Source organism: Scyliorhinus torazame, chromosome 24 (assembly GCF_047496885.1).
Source record: "Scyliorhinus torazame isolate Kashiwa2021f chromosome 24, sScyTor2.1, whole genome shotgun sequence".
Taxonomy (NCBI): Eukaryota; Metazoa; Chordata; class Chondrichthyes; order Carcharhiniformes; family Scyliorhinidae; genus Scyliorhinus; species Scyliorhinus torazame.
Genome location: NC_092730.1, coordinates 45,411,081 through 45,428,064, shown reverse-complemented (window position 1 = coordinate 45,428,064; position 16,984 = coordinate 45,411,081). Strand labels below are relative to the sequence as shown.

The 16,984-nt window shown below is 46.5% G+C and overlaps 1 protein-coding gene across 2 annotated transcripts in view; it reads left to right on the top strand.

Moving 5' to 3' along the window:
• LOC140400035 (histone H2B-like) overlaps window positions 1-16,984 on the top strand; it is a 92,934-nt gene that overhangs the window by 44,494 nt on the left and 31,456 nt on the right. Inside the window, exon 3 of one of the 2 annotated variants that reach the window (XM_072489519.1) lies at window positions 1,284-1,368. The gene's annotated coding sequence lies outside the window, so the exon portion shown is untranslated. Of the gene's footprint in view, window positions 1-1,283; window positions 1,369-16,719; window positions 16,786-16,984 lie in introns of those variants that run through there. The other variant, XR_011937991.1, reaches the window with a different exon arrangement.

Sequence of the window (16,984 nt, the reverse complement as noted above, 5' to 3'; positions counted from 1 at the left end):
TTACAGATCCAGAGATGGGGTAACCCCAGGTTAAGGAGGTGTGAATTATGTCAAGCCAGGACTGTTGGTAGGATTTTGCAGGCCAGATGGTGGGGGGTGAATGTAATACCTGGGATTCATGTCACATTACATTCATCCCCCACCATCTGGCCCGCAAAATCCTACCAACTGTCCTGGTTTGAGACAATTCACACCTCCTTAACCTGGGGTTACCCCATCTCTGGATCTGTAAAGATTTAATCACCTGCTAATGGTCACATTCCAAGCATTGTCTGGCATCTTTGAATCTGTCTCTATTTATATTTCTGGAACATATCTCTTCATTCACCTGAAGAAGGAGCAGTGCTCTGAAAGCTAGTGACATCGAAACAAACCTGTTGGACTTTAACCTGGTGTTGTCAGACTTCTTACTGTACTCACCCCAGTCCAACGCCGGCATCTCCACATCATTCTGAGATTAGGGGCGCATGCGCAGCCCCTCCCCCACACACTCCATTTGGTCAGTGAGTGGAATCGCTTTGTTGAAACTGAGTGAAATGTCAATGTCAGGGCCCAGGTCAGCGAGGAAACAGCGTTCTCATTGCAGCAGCACATCCATTTGGGAGTGTGAGCAAAGAGGCTCAGAGATCATTACTGACTCGGGGGGAGTTCAGGGAGAATCGGGGGCTGTTTGCAAGAGGCGCAGCGGAGCACGATCTTGTTCCGGGACTTGGAGTGAGCCGGGGGGAAGGGAGAGCTCTTTCTGGGCCTGGCTTATTTGTCTGATTCTGGGTTAGGATTTGGAGAGTATTTTCTTTCTTTTACTGATTAGGGGCAGCAAGGTAGCATAGTGGTTAGCACGGCTGCTTCGCAGCTCTATGGTACCAGGTTCGATTTCCAGGCTTGTGTTGCTATCTGCGGAGTCTGCACGTTCTCCCCGTATCTGTGTGGGTTTCCTCCGGGTGCTCCGGTTTCCTCCCACAGTCCTAAGATGTGCAGGTTAGGTGGATTGGCCCTAATAAATTGCACTTAGTGTCCAAAAAGGTTAGTTGGGGTTACTGGGTTAGGGTGGAGGCATGGGTTACTGGGTTAGGGTGGAGGCATGGGTTACTGGGTTAGGGTGGAGGCATGGATTACTGGGTTAGGGTGGAGGCGTGAGATGCTCTTTACAAAGATGGGCTCGATGGACCGAATGGCCTCCTTCTGCACTGTAAATTCTGTGATTATCAGTTGAAAGAATAGATTGATTTATCATTGGCCTCATTTGACCCTGATTTACAAGAGATATGCTTTCTTCCCCCTAGTTCAACAGATGAAGAAATGAGTTCCAAGAACAAGATGATGATTCCTCAGCAAAATTTATGTGCTGCCATCTCCTTCTAACTGACAGTAAGTACAATATTAATCCAACATTGCAGAGACACAGACACAACATCAGCTCCACCGTCACAGAGAAAAGAAGCAGTCAGACTCACATTGACCTCAAGTCCCAGATAAATATGTCCAATCCAACAGTGATACACGAGAGGGCAGGTGGGGTAATTTTCCACAATTCACCCCCCCCCCCTCCATATCATGGATCGTTGGACAACTTGTGTTAACAGCGTTTCATCTGTAAAGTAATCAGCACAGTGTTAATGTGGCTGCAGATTCAGCAATCAATGTGGATGCAATCCATTTGCACTTTTTTACAACTTTCTTAGGTCAAAATACATAATAATAATAATCGCTTATTGTCACAAGTAGGAAACGGACGTGGATACAAATCATTTGTTATATCAATTTTGTCACTAAAAGTAATAATGGAAGATCAATATTGAACAGAAAGTTCACCATTAATTCACAGAACAGATATTGACAAGTACAGAAAACACAATAAAATCACGCACATCAGAGAGGTGGACAGGTAGAGATTAAACCCAGAATCCCATAACAGAGACAGACAGCTACAAATGCAAGCACACAGAACAGAGACAGAGTTACAGAATCAAATAGATTTTTCCCTAACACTTGACCCATAACAGAGACAGACAGCTGCAGTGGAAAACACACTCTCACACTCGCACACCAACAACTGAGCAGTAAGCAGTAAAATATGCCATATATCATATACACTCACATTTTCTCATGCACATGATCACTCACAGGTAACTTAGCAGTAAGCATTACATATGCATTATATATCGCTGAGTGTCTGAGGGGGAAACACACACACACACACCAATCACTGAAGCAGTAAAATATATGTTATATAGAGCACAGAGTAACAGTGAGGTTTGTACACACTCACTCACACTCTGTCTCTCATACACTTTCTCTCTCTCTCTCACACATCCATGCACTGTCTCTCCCACACTCACTCACAAATCCAGAACACAGCAGTAATCAATAAAATTGCCGTTAGTGTTGGGTGGGGTTACTGGGTTATCGGGATAGGGTGAAGGTGTGGATCTTGGGTAGGGTGCTCTTTCCAAGAGCCGGTGCAGACTCGATGGGCCGAATGGCCTCCTTCTGCACTGTAAATTCTGTGAAAATATAAATTGTATATCACAGAGGTTAATACACACACACTCACTCACACTCTCCCACATACACACTCTCTCTCACACACACACACCAGTCACTGAGCAGTAAGCAATTAAATATGTGACATATGTCACAGAGATACAGTGAGGGTAAAACATGCACTCACTCTCTCACTCACTTGCTCACTCAGACAGACACACAGCAGTAACTGAGCAGTAAGCAGTGAAATATTTGTTATATATCAGAGAAAAACAGTGAGGGTAAAACACACACACACTGTCTCTTTCACACACTCACAAACACTCTCTCTCTCACAGAAACCCTACAGTGCAGAAGGAGGCCATTCAACCCATTGTGTCTGCATTGACCCTCTGAATGAGCACGCCACGCTAAGACCAATCTCACACCCCCTCCTTGTCACCCCACCGAGGGTCAGTTCAGCATATCCAAACCCCCGTAACCTGCATATCTTTGGACTGTGGGAGGGAACCGGAGCACCCGGAGGAAACCCAAACAGACACGGGAAGAATGTACAAACTCCGCACAGTCGCCGAGGTCGGAATCAAACCCAGGTCTCTGATGCTGTGAGGCAGCAGTGCTAACCACCGTGCCACCCTGCTGCCTATCAGCAGCACATCCACTTTTCACTCTATTGCTCTCACACACACATACACTCATTAGCCCTCACACAGACTCTCCCTCACACACACACTCACTCACTCTCGCTCACACATTCTCTCACACACACACACACTCTCACACCAGGAACTAGGCCATAAGCAGTAAAATATGTGTAATACATCAGAGAAAGACAGTGAGGGTAAAACACAAACTTACACACTCTCTTTCACACACACACATGCACACTCTCACACAAACTCTCACACTGACTCACACACCAATAACTGAGCAGTAGACAGTAAAATGTGTGGTATATATCACAGACAGTCACTCACAAACTCTCACTTACACACACTATCTAACTCACACTCACTCCCTCTCACACACACACAATCACTCCCTGCCTCTCTCTCACACTATCTCACTCCCTCTCACACACTCACTCACTCACACACACTATCTCACTCACACACACACTATTAACTGAGCAGTACGCTGTATAATATTTGTTACATATCACAGAGAAACAATGAGGGCAATACACACACTCGCACGACTGTCACACACACTTACACTCTCTCTCACACACAGATGTTTCCTCTCTCACACACACTCAGTCACTCTCACTCACACACATACCAGTCACTGAGCAGTAAGCAGTTAAATAAGTTTTATATATCACAGATACATAGTGAGGGTAAAACACACACACACACACCTGTAAGAGTAAATTATGTGTTATATAATCAGAGATACATAGTGAGAGTAAAACACACACACACCTTTAAGAGTAAAATATGTGTTATATATCACAGATACATAGTGAGGGTACAACACACACACACCTGTAAGAGTAAAATATGTGTTATATATCACAGATACACAGTGAGGGTAAAACACACACACACCTGTAAGAGTAAAATATGTGTTATATATCACAGATACATAGTGAGCATTAAACACACACACACACCTGTAAGAGTAAAATATGCGTTATATATCACAGATACATAGTGAGGGTAAAACACACACACACCTGTAAGAGAAAATATGTGTTATATATCACAGATACATAGTGAGGGTAAAACACACACACACCTGTAAGAGTAAAATATGTGTTATATATCACAGATACATAGTGAGCATTAAACACACACACACACCTGTAAGAGTAAAATAGGCATTATATATCACAGATACATAGTGAGGGTAAAACACACACACCTGTAAGAGTAAAATATGTGTTATATATCACAGATACATAGTGAGGGTAAAACACACACACACACACCTGTAAGAGTAAAATATGTGCTATGTATCACAGATACATAGTGAGGGTAAAACACACACACACCTGTAAGAGTAAAATATGTGTTATATATCACAGATACATAGTGAGGGTAAAACACACACACACCTGTAAGAGTAAAATATGTGTTATATATCACAGATACATAGTGAGGGTAAAACAAACACACACACACCTGTAAGAGTAAATTATGTGTTATATATCACACATACATAGTGAGGGTAAAACACACAGAATCCTGTAAGAGTAAAATATGTGTTATATATCACAGACACATAGTAAGGGTAAAACTCACACACACCTGTAAGAGTAAAATATGTGTTATATATCACAGATACATAGTGAGGGTAAAACACACACACACCTGTAAGAGTAAAATATGTGTTATATAATCACAGATACATAGTGAGGGTAAAACACACACACACACCTGTAAGAGTAAAATATGTGTTATATATCACAGATACATAGTGAGGGTAAAACACACACACACACCTGTAAGAGTAAAATTTGTGTTATATATCACAGATACATAGTGAGGGTAAAACACACACACACACCTGTAAGAGTAAAATATGTGTTATATATCACAGATACACAGTGAGGGTAAAACTCACACACACCTGTAAGAGTAAAATATGTGTTATATATCACAGATATATAGTGAGGGTAAAACACACACACACACCTGTAAGAGTAAAATATGGGCTATATATCACAGATACATAGTGAGGGAAAAACACACACACCTGTAAGAGTAAAATATGTGTTATATATCACAGATACATAGCGAGGGTAAAACTCACGCACACACCTGTAAGAGTAAAATATGTGTTCTATATCACAGATAAATAGTGAGGGTAAAACACACACACACCTTTAAGAGTAAAATATGTGTTATATAATCACAGATACATAGTGAGAAAAAAACACACACACACCTGTAAGAGTAAAATATGTGTTATATATCACAGATACATAGTGAGGGTAAAACATACACACACACCTGTAAGAGTAAATTATGTGTTATATATCACAGATACACAGTGAGGGTAAAACACACACACACCTGTAAGAGTAAAATATGTGTTATATATCACAGACACATAGTGAGGATAAAACACACAGACTCCTGTAAGAGTAAAATATGTGTTATATATCACAGATACATAGTAAGGGTAAAACTCACACACACCTGTAAGAGTAAAATATGTGTTATATATCACAGATACATAGTGAGGGTAAAACACACACACCTGTAAGAGTAAAATATGTGTTATATATCGCAGATACAGAGTGAGGGTAAAACACACTCACACCTGTAAGAGTAAAATATGTGTTATATATCACAGATACATAGTGAGGGTAAAACTCACACACACCTGTAAGAATAAAATATGTGTTATATATCACAGATACATTGTGAGGGTAAAACTCACACACACACTCCCAAACACACTGTCTCATTCACACACACACACCCAAACACACAGTCTCACTCACACACACTCCCAAACACACTGTCTCACTCACACACACAGTCCCAAACACACTGTCTCACTCACACACACATTGTCTCACTCACACACACACTCCAAAACACACTGTCTCACTCACACACACACTCCCAATCACACTGTCTCACTCACACACACTCCCAAACACACTGTCTCACTCACACACACACTCCCAAAAACACTGTCTCACTCACACACACACTCCCAAACACATTGTCTCACTCACACACACACTCCCAAAACACACTGTCTCACTCACACACACTCCCAAACACACTGTCTCACTCACACACACTCCCAAACACACTGTCTCACTCACACACACACTCCCAAACACACTGTCTCATTCACACACTCACTCCCAAACACACTCCCAAACACACTGTCTCACTCCCAAACACACTGTCTCACTCTCACACACACACTGCCAAACACACTGTCTCACTCACACACACACTCCCATACACACTGTCTCACTCACAAACACACTCCCAAACACACGGTATCACTCCCAAACACACTGTATCACTCACACACACACTCCCAAACACACTGTCTCACTCACACACACACTCCCAAACACACTGTCTCACTCCCAAACACACTGTCTCACTCACACACCCACACAGCAGTAAGCAGTAAAATATTCATTATATATCACAGAGAGACAGTGAAGTTAACACATACACACAGATAGAGTCATAGATAGACTATGACTCTGTCTTATAATAATCTTTATTGTCACAAGTAGGCTTACATTAACACTGCAATGAAGTTTCTGTGAAAAGCCCCTCGTCACCACATTCTGGCGCCTGTTTGGGTACAGGGAGGGAGAATTCAGAATGTCCAAATTACCTAACAACTCGTCTTTCGGGACAATCGACCTATGAGTGTGTGTGGTAACCTCTGTGATAGTAACCACTGTCTCTCTGCGATATATATTGAATATTCTACTGCTTATTGCTCAGTAACTGGTGTGTGAGAGAGAGAGAGAGAGTGCGTGTGTATGAGAGATCGTGTGAGAGAGAGAGTGTAAGTTTGTGTTAACCCTCACTGTCTCTGTGCTATATAACTCGTATTTCACTCTCTCTCACACATTCTCTTTCACACACACTCATACACTCTCTCTTCACACACACACACACACACCAGTAACTGAGTGGTAAAATATGCTTTATATATCATAGAGGGACAATGAGAGACAGTGTGACACACACTCACTATTTCTCTGGCAAACACTAACTCTCACACACACTCATTCTCTCACACTCCTAGTCCCTCTCTCTCAGACTGCCTCACACATGGACACACCAGTCACTGAGCAGTAAGCAGTTCAATATGTGTTATATATCGCAGAGGGACAGTGAGGGTAAAACACACTCTCGCCACTCTCACACTGAAGTAACTGAGCAGTAAGCAGTAAAATATATTATATATGATAGCCAGATAGTGAGGATAAACACACTCGCACACCAGTAACTGAGCAGTAAAATATGTGTGAAATATCACAGAGACAATGAAGGTAAAACACATACAAACTCACGCAGACTATTTCTCACACTCATACACTCTTGCAGACATAGTGACACATTCCCTCGCACACACTTCCTCACACACACTCACATATTCACAAACTTTGATATTCACACACTCTTTGACACAACAGTAACTGAGCAGTAAGCAGTAAAATATGCATCATATATCACAGAGACCGTGATGGTAAAACACACTCTCTCTCTCACAGACACACACACCCCAGTAACAGAGCAGCAAGAGTAAAATATTTGTTACATATCAAAGAGTGACAATGTAAAATACAGAGGCTCACTCGCTCACACACGCACTCTCTCACACACACCCACTCTCTCACAAACACACTCACACACACATCCACTCTCTCTCTCTCACACACCAACCCTCTCGCACACACCCACTCTCTCTCACACACCCACTCTCTCTCTCACACACCCACTCTCTCTCACACACACCCACTCTCTCTCACATGCACCCAGTCTCTCTCTCACGCACCCAGTCTCTCTCACGCACACCCACTCTCTCACACACACACACACTCTCTCACACACATGCACTCTCACACACACACACTCACATCCACTCTCTCACACACACCCACTCTCTCTACACACACCCACTCTCTCTCACACACACCCACTCTCTCTCACACACACCCACTCTCTCTCACACACACCCACTCTCTCTCACACACACCCACTCTCTCTCACACACCCACTCTCTCTCACACACACCCACTCTCTCACACACACCCACTCTCTCTCACACACAGGCACTCTCTCTCACACACACACATCCCCTCTCTCTCTCACACATACCCACTCTCTCACAAACACACACCCACTCTCTCTCTCACACACACACACACTCTCTCACACACCCACTCTCTCTTACACACACCCACTCTCTCTCACACCCACCCACTCTCTCTCACACCCACCCACTCTCTCACACCCACCCACTCTCTCACACACACCCACTCTCCACACACACCCACTCTCTCTCACACACACCCACTCTCTCACACACACCCACTCTCTCACACACACCCACTCTTTCTCACACACTCCCACTCTCTCTCGCACACACACCCACTCTCTCTCACACACACCCACTCTCTCTCACACACACACCCACTCTCTCTCACACCCACCCACTCTCTCTCACACACACCCACTCTCCACACACACCCACCCACTCTCTCACACCCACACCCACTCTCTCACACCCACCCACTCTCTCTCACACCCACCCACTCTCTCTCACACACACCCACTCTATCTCACACACAACCACTCTCTCACACACACCCACTCTTTCTCGCACACACACCCACTCTCTCTCACACACACCCACTCTCTCTCACACACACCCACTCTCTCTCACACACACCCACTCTCTCTCACACACACCCACTCTCTCACACACACCCACTCTCTCTCACACACACCCACTCTCTCACACACACCCACTCTCTCACAAACACACACCCACTCTCTCTCACACACACACCCACTCTCTCTCACACCCACCCACTCTCTCTCACACACACCCACTCTCCGCACACACCCACTCTCTCTCACACACTCCCACTCTCTCACACCCACCCACTCTCTCTCACACCCACCCACTCTCTCTCACACACACCCACTCTCTCACACACACCCACTCTCTCTCACACACCCACTCTCTCTCACACACACCCACTCTCTCACACACACCCACTCTCTCCCAAACACACACCCACTCTCTCTCACACACACACCCACTCTCTCTCACACCCACCCACTCTCTCTCACACCCACCCGCTCTCCACACACACCCACTCTCTCTCACACACACCCACTCTCTCACACCCACCCACTCTCTCTCACATGCACCCACTCTCTCTCACACACACCCACTCTCTCACACACACCCCCACTCTCTCACACACACACACTCTCTCTCACACTCACCCACTCTCTCTCACACACACCCACTCTCTCTCACACACACCCACTCTCTCTCACACACACACACCATTTTCACTTGCCTTTAATGTGACAGGTGAGCCTGCTTGGTCCCCACGATCTCACTTGCTTTGTTATTCAATGTTACATTTCTGATAATGACTTCAGCTGATGATTGAAGATCTCACTGCATCCGTTGAAAAAAATTACAGAGGTTTGTCCTGGAACTCGCCCTGCTTACTCTTCAAACGTCTTTGACATTTTGAGGGTTTTAAACATTCATTTGCCAGTAATTCCCTGCATGTAACACCCAGGAAATTTGACTCCTGATTGCAGTGGCACAATTTATAAACCCACCCCTCAAATAATCATCGTTGTGCTGCTTTGTTCCTGTTTTCAGCTTCTTCATGGGTTGTTCACCAGAGGCCCTGGAGTTCACTCCAGCACTGCTGGCAGCTGCAAAATGGAGGAATCTCACTCGGCCCCAGAACACGTGATGTCAGCATACGGGTCGTGTGACCTGCTCTCTGGCGCCGCCTCCGGTGGGAGGACTCCAGAATTTGCTGAACAAAACAGGCCCGGGACAACGCACTGACATCAGGAGGAGCCAGTCCAACTTGCTGGGCTCCGGACCTGCGCACTACTTGATAAGAGACGCATGCGCGGAATGGCCGACAATCTCAAACGTCCATCATGGTTGGCATTTGTAAACACTAGTCGTGACCATTGGCCATTCCTTCCGCGATCTGGATAACTACCACCCTCCTGAAACCTTCCCGAGATCCACCCACAGGTCACGACCCTGAGCTTGAAACCTCCGGGCCGATGGTATCCTTGTCTCTATTCGCCGAGGCACAGAGTTTAAGAAAAGGCAGGTTATGCAGGAACTGTATAAAACATTGGTTAGGCCTCAGCTAGAGTAATACTCACACTCACACTGTATCAGAGAGTGAGTAAATCCCACACTCACACACTGTATCAGAGTGAGTAAATCCCACACTCACACACTGTATCAGAGAGAGTAAATCCCACACACACACTGTATCAGAGAGTGAGTACACCGGAGGAAGGAGCAGCGCTCCGAAAGCTAGTGACATGGAAACAAACCTGATGGACTTTAACCTGGTGTTGTAAGACTTCGTACTGTAATATGATTGTAATCTGAGGTTTATGATTGGTGCAAAATCCTAATTCTGATTCGTCTGTTTTTATATCCAGTCAAATAAACGGAACATAACTGGTTGTCCTCATGCTCACAATGTCCAATCACAATCATTCCTTTCCCCATTCCTCATTAGCATAGATGTGAGGCTCTGTCTATTTAATCAGCGCTCGGAAGGGGTTTGCTTTATTTCTGGGTGATATTGACGATGGCTGACGAGAAGAAACCAACATCGAAACCAGCTTCCAAGAAGGGAGCCAAGAAAGTCATTAAGAAACCGGCAGTAAAGGGCGGTAAGAAGCGGCGAAGGTCGAGGAAGGAGAGTTACTCCATCTACATCTACAAAGTAATGAAGCAGGTTCATCCCGACACCGGCATCTCCTCCAAGGCCATGAGCATCATGAACTCGTTCGTCAGCGATATTTTCGAGCGCATCGCGGGTGAGGCTTCCCGCCTGGCCCATTACAACAAGCGCCACACCATCAGCTCCCGGGAGATCCAGACCGCCGTGCGCCTGCTGCTGCCCGGGGAACTGGCCAAGCACGCCGTGTCGGAAGGGACAAAGGCGGTGACCAAGTACACCAGCTCCAAGTAAAACTGTTCTCAAACTCATCAAACCCAACGGCTCTTTTAAGAGCCACTCACAACTTCTGGAAAGCAGCCAAACCATAATTTTTTTAATTACTGGTTTATTTCTATTGTGAATAGCCAAACCTGTTTTAATAGCGTTTCACTAGAACAACATCCTGTGTAATGCCGAGTTATCGTCCTGTCGATCTTTGTGTCTTGTCTATAAAGTCCCATCATTTAGTTACTGCTCGGTGACTCTTTGGCCTCTGACTCGTTCATACTCGGCGCTGCAGCTGGATTTGGAGAGAATAGAAGTCCAAAACCTCCTTTTGCATTTATGTTCGGGTTTCCTCTCAATAATCGATCAGTTTATTTGGAGCACCCCGGTGGTGGGAAAACTCCATTTCAATACTGACACTAGCTCCAAACTGCTCACTCCACTTTTAACACTGAGGAAGCGGGAGCAGTCTACAATGGGAACAAATGTTATTGTTTGCAGATGGCTCTAAATTAGACACTGCCGACGGCTGAGAGCGTTTTAAACAGCAGCCGGATTAAACCTGTGGAGTCAGTTAACGTTTCGGATCTAAATGTCCCTTCTACAGATCTTAAACGTTTCTCTCCACAGATTCTCCCAGATATGCTGAGTTTTTCCAGCATTTTCTCATTAATTCACATTTGCAGCATCCGCATTATTTTGCTTTAATTTATTTTGGGTTTGTTCTGTTCGAGAGAAAACCTGAAATCAGAAACTGACCGATAAAGGGAAACTGGACTCGGGAAAGAGAGAAAATCCAACAATCTTATACTCAAAACTCAAATGATTTATTCACATGTTTTACGGTCCCTGTTTAATTTGATCTCTTATCTTTTCGCGCTCTTTTAAGCTTTGAAATAAATATTCGGTTGGAATCGGAACATTTGGCGCCCAAACTTTCCGCCCTGAGCACCGTGGAGTCTCCTGATTGGTGCTTCAAACAGACATCTGATTGGTCAGTTTTTGCCAGGCTCCACAATGTTGTTCAGATAACCAATCAGCAATGTGTGCACCGCCATTCCTCCTGAAGCTATAAGAGAAGTGAATGTGGGCGGGTTTCCTCATTCTGTGGGAAAGTGTTTGTGAGATTGGGACAATGTCTGGAAGAGGAAAGACCGGCGGTAAAGCTCGGGCCAAGGCCAAGTCTCGCTCCTCCCGGGCTGGACTGCAGTTCCCGGTGGGCCGTGTTCACAGGCACCTGAGAAAGGGCAACTATGCCCAGCGTGTGGGGGCCGGAGCCCCGGTCTATCTGGCTGCTGTGCTCGAGTATCTGACCGCTGAAATCCTCGAGCTGGCCGGCAACGCGGCCCGGGACAACAAGAAGACCCGCATCATCCCCAGGCACCTGCAGCTGGCCGTCCGCAACGACGAGGAGCTCAACAAGCTGCTGGGAGGGGTGACCATCGCTCAGGGCGGGGTGCTGCCTAATATCCAGGCAGTGCTGCTGCCCAAGAAAAGCAGCGCTGGCGCCGGCAAGAAGTGAAGCGACCATTCTTTAACCTAATAACCCAAAGGCTCTTTTCAGAGCCACTCACTTTATCTGAAAAAGGGTGACCTGTTCTCGATCAGCTTAGTGCCGTGTTTGTGAGAATTTCCCAGAGGCTTCCGGCTGGAATGAGCTTACCCTGTATGGTTGGTATTTACCGGGGGACGGCAGTGTTTAGCGGGCAGGCTTTCCTAAACTGACCATTTATGTGCAATGGGGTTTCAGATTTCATTCCCGCTCTCATTACAATATTCACTATGTGCGGTTCAGGTCTGACTTGGGAGAAAGCTGTTGTGATTCAGACTCTACAGCAGGTTCATGTCGCCTTGGAATGTGAAAAGAGAGATCAATGATGGGAAATATTGGTCTATTTTAACGCTACACTGCCTCCTTACTCGTAAACCTGCTCGGTACATTATGCTGCTGCCATTCTCAGGTCAGTGCTCTCAATGTGAGGATTTGGGCGGCTCTTAAAAGAGCCTTTGTGTTTTGTTAAATTGTCAAATGGATTTCCTCAGCCGCCGAATCCATAGAGAGTGCGGCCCTGGCGTTTGAGAGCGTAAACCACATCCATGGCGGTGACGGTCTTGCGCTTGGCGTGTTCAGTGTAGGTGACGGCGTCCCTGATCACATTCTCCAGGAAAACCTTCAGCACCCCGCGAGTCTCCTCATAGATCAAACCCGAGATGCGCTTGACGCCGCCACGGCGAGCCAGGCGGCGGATTGCTGGTTTGGTGATGCCCTGGATATTATCACGAAGCACTTTGCGGTGCCGCTTTGCTCCGCCTTTACCCAGTCCTTTGCCTCCTTTCCCTCTGCCAGACATGATGCTTGTTCAGTCAAATCGCTGCTGAATGAGAGACGAGCTGCTGCTCTTTCCTTTATTATACAGCCCGCCCCGACCTGACTGAGAAAGAGAGGCGGGGAGCAGACTGAGTGACAGAGGGAGCAGTGAAATGTCTTTGATCAGCCAGCTCCTCCTCCTGCCTGCTCCAACCCACATTTTATATTCCAAACAGAAGTGAAAAGAGCGCGCTGAACAACACGTATAAACTGCAACATGATGGGCTGGACAGTGGTCAGCACTGCTGCCTCACAGCGCCAGGGACCCGGGTTCACTCTGACCCTGACATTCTGTGTCTGTGTGGGTTTCCTCCCACAGTCAAAGATACGCAGGTTCGGTGGATTGGCCATGCGAAATTAACCCTTTGTGTCTCGGGGTGTGTGTTAGGTGGAGTTGCGAGGGAGTGGGCCTGGGTAGGTTTGCTCTTTCAGAGAGTCGCTGTGGACTCGATGGACTGAATGGCCTTCTGCACTGTAGTAATTATATGGGAAGGATCTCGGTGTTGCTGGACGTGGCGCAGGTCTGGCCCATTCCCCAGTCCTGCGCGCAGCAGTCACCCGAGTCATCATCAGGTTCATCTGGAGATCACAGGGACCCATATACAAACAGAAGGGACAGCATGTACAAATCTCTGGATAATGGAGGGAGAAACATACACAAGGCCGGCCTCCCCGATGTTCACCTTTGTGTGTGACTACATCAAGCTGTGCGTGTACCCCCAGTACACAAACACCAAGTGTCACTACGTACTGAGGTTCTACCTGCCCCCGGTGTTACGAACGATGTGTCTGGCCTCATTGCCGCAGGATGCTCTGGTAGTTGGACCATGTCGTAACACCTGTCCCTCATGGAAACATTTGTTCAGGAAAACACCTCTGACCACAAGGCGATCAAGCAGTGGTCTGCACGTAATGTCCTCGAGGCCCTTAGGGAAAAAGAGACGGTGGATCATGTCAGATGGTTCCCCTGAGCGGACTCTCAGAGGCATCTGGCAGATCATCTCATCACCAGAACGTTCAAACAAGCACCAAGCCCCAGCTTGGCTGGTGGTGAGCAGGACTCTCCCGGCAGATCCTTCATGCACTCCCGAAGTCTCAACGCCGTCACACGCTGCCCTCGAAGTGGCTGGGGGGGGGGGTGGGGGGGAGGCGCGAAATGGTCACTCACCTCCATGTGGAATGTGCCTTTCCAAATAAGGTCTGGAGAGTGAAAGTTCATGGATGACACCAAGGTTGGTGGGAGCGGCAGAGAGTGTTGAGGATTGTCAGAGGATACAGCAGGACATACAAAGGATGGAGACTTGCGCAGAGAAATGGCAAATGGAGTTTAATCTGGACAAATGGGAGGTAATGCATTTTGGTAGGTTTAACATAGAGGGGAAATATACCGTAAATGGCAAAACTCTTAGGAATATAGAAAGTCGGAGAGATCTGGACACGCAGGTCCACAGATCTTTGAAGGTGGCAATGGAAGTGGACAAGGTTGTCAACAAAGCAGACGGAATGCCAGCTTTCATTGGACGGGGCATTAAATATAAAAACTGGCAAGTTATGCTACAGCTGTACAGAACCTTGGTAAGGACGCAAATGGAATATTGTGCACAATTCTGGTCGCCACCTTACCAGAAGGCTGTGCAGGCTTTGGAGAGGATGTAGAGGAGGTTTATCAGGCTGTTGCCTGGTCTGGAAAGTGAGCTTTATGGAGAGGCTGAATAGACTCGGACTGTTTTCATTAGAAAGACGGAGATGTGATCTGATAAAGGCCGACCAAATTATGAGCGGCATGGATAGAGTGAATGGGCAGGCAATCTTTCCCAGGGTGGAGGGGCCAGTCACCAGGGGGCATAGATTTAAGGTGTACAGGGTAAAGTTTACAGAGGATGTGCGAGGCAGGTTTTTTTACACAGACAGTGGGGAGAGCATGGACCGCGTTGCCAGGGGAGGTTGTGGAAGCAGCTGCATTACTGCGGTCAAAAATCATCTTGACAAACACATGGATCGGATGGGTAGAGAGGGATACGGCACAAGGAAGTGCTGAGGGTTTTGGCAAAGTTTGGTATCATGACCGGTACAGGTTTGGACGGCCGAAGGTCCTGCTCCTGTGCTGTATTGTTCTTTGTTTGAGAGATGCAGTGGGATTTGTCCAGGTTCAGCCCGAGCAGCTCTGTGACACAGGAATCTGTGCTCTACGGGCTATTCCCAGGGGGACACACTGAGACAAACATCAACTGCTGCTGGAGGATCATAAACTCGGTGAAAGACTCTCTTTGGTCTGCCTGTAACCTGTTGATCTTCCAGGGTAAAGAATTGTCCTCGACTGAGTGTTGCAGACTGGCACATTCCAAAGTCCAGGACTCCGTGTTGAGGGACGCACTCAAGCTTGGGGTACCCGGCACCAAGGCTCAATGGGGAAAGGCCACTGTGTAAGTTCTTGCAGCAAATGTACACCAAGAGGCTGGTAACCGGGTAAAACCCCGGGTCTGTGTGAGTAACACTAAAGAGGGGCTGGTAACTGTGTAAAATCCACCTCGTATGTGTGATTAACACGAAATGTTTAAAATTATTGAAGCTTTACAGGGTGGAACATGACTGATGTAAATATTTTGAGAAGAATTGTAATGTAAATATTGAAATGTGTGTAATGTCCTCATTATCTCACTGAAGAAATTCAAGTAAATCTGGACCTCTGGAGAAAATGTAAATATTATTGTACAAAACGATGTTATTGTGATGACAATTTGAAATGTTTGACCATGTTTATTTCAAGGGATTTTATAAATAAAGTATATTTTTGAAAATAACTTGTGTGCTTCTATGAAAAATGAAGTCAGTCAGTGAAATGGTAGTTTGCAGAAAGTGTGAGTTTGAGGGGCTGAGTGACAGTGTAATAACAAACAAGCTGCAGGCAATGACTGCAAATTGAATATCTTGTTGGGACAAACACACAGCTACAAAAGGTGACTGGTTGAGCCCGAGGGCACAGGGCCATTTGCAGCCACACACACAGTCCCCCCAACACGGGCTCTGTAGGAGGTTTTGCTCTCTATGCGATGACAGTGAAATGGGGAATACTCCCATTGATTCTCAACGCGGAATTGCTTGGGGATCTGCGCATGCCCGGCGTAACCGCTTGCCTGTCGTCATTCCGAGATTTAGAGCGCATGCGCAGCCCCTCTCCCGCACACTCCATTTGGTCAGTGAGTGGAATCGCTTTGTTGAAACTGAGGGAAATGTCAATGTCAGAGCCCAGGTCAGCGAGGAAACAGCGTTCTCATTGCAGCAGCACCTCCATTTGGGAGTGTGAGGAAAGAGGCTCAGAGATCATTACTGACTCGGGGGGAGTTCAGTGAGAATCGGGGGCTGTTTGCAAGAGGCGCAGCGGAGCACGATCTTGTTCCGGGACTTGCAGTGAGCGGGGGGAAGGGAGAGCTCTTTCTGGGCCTGGCTTA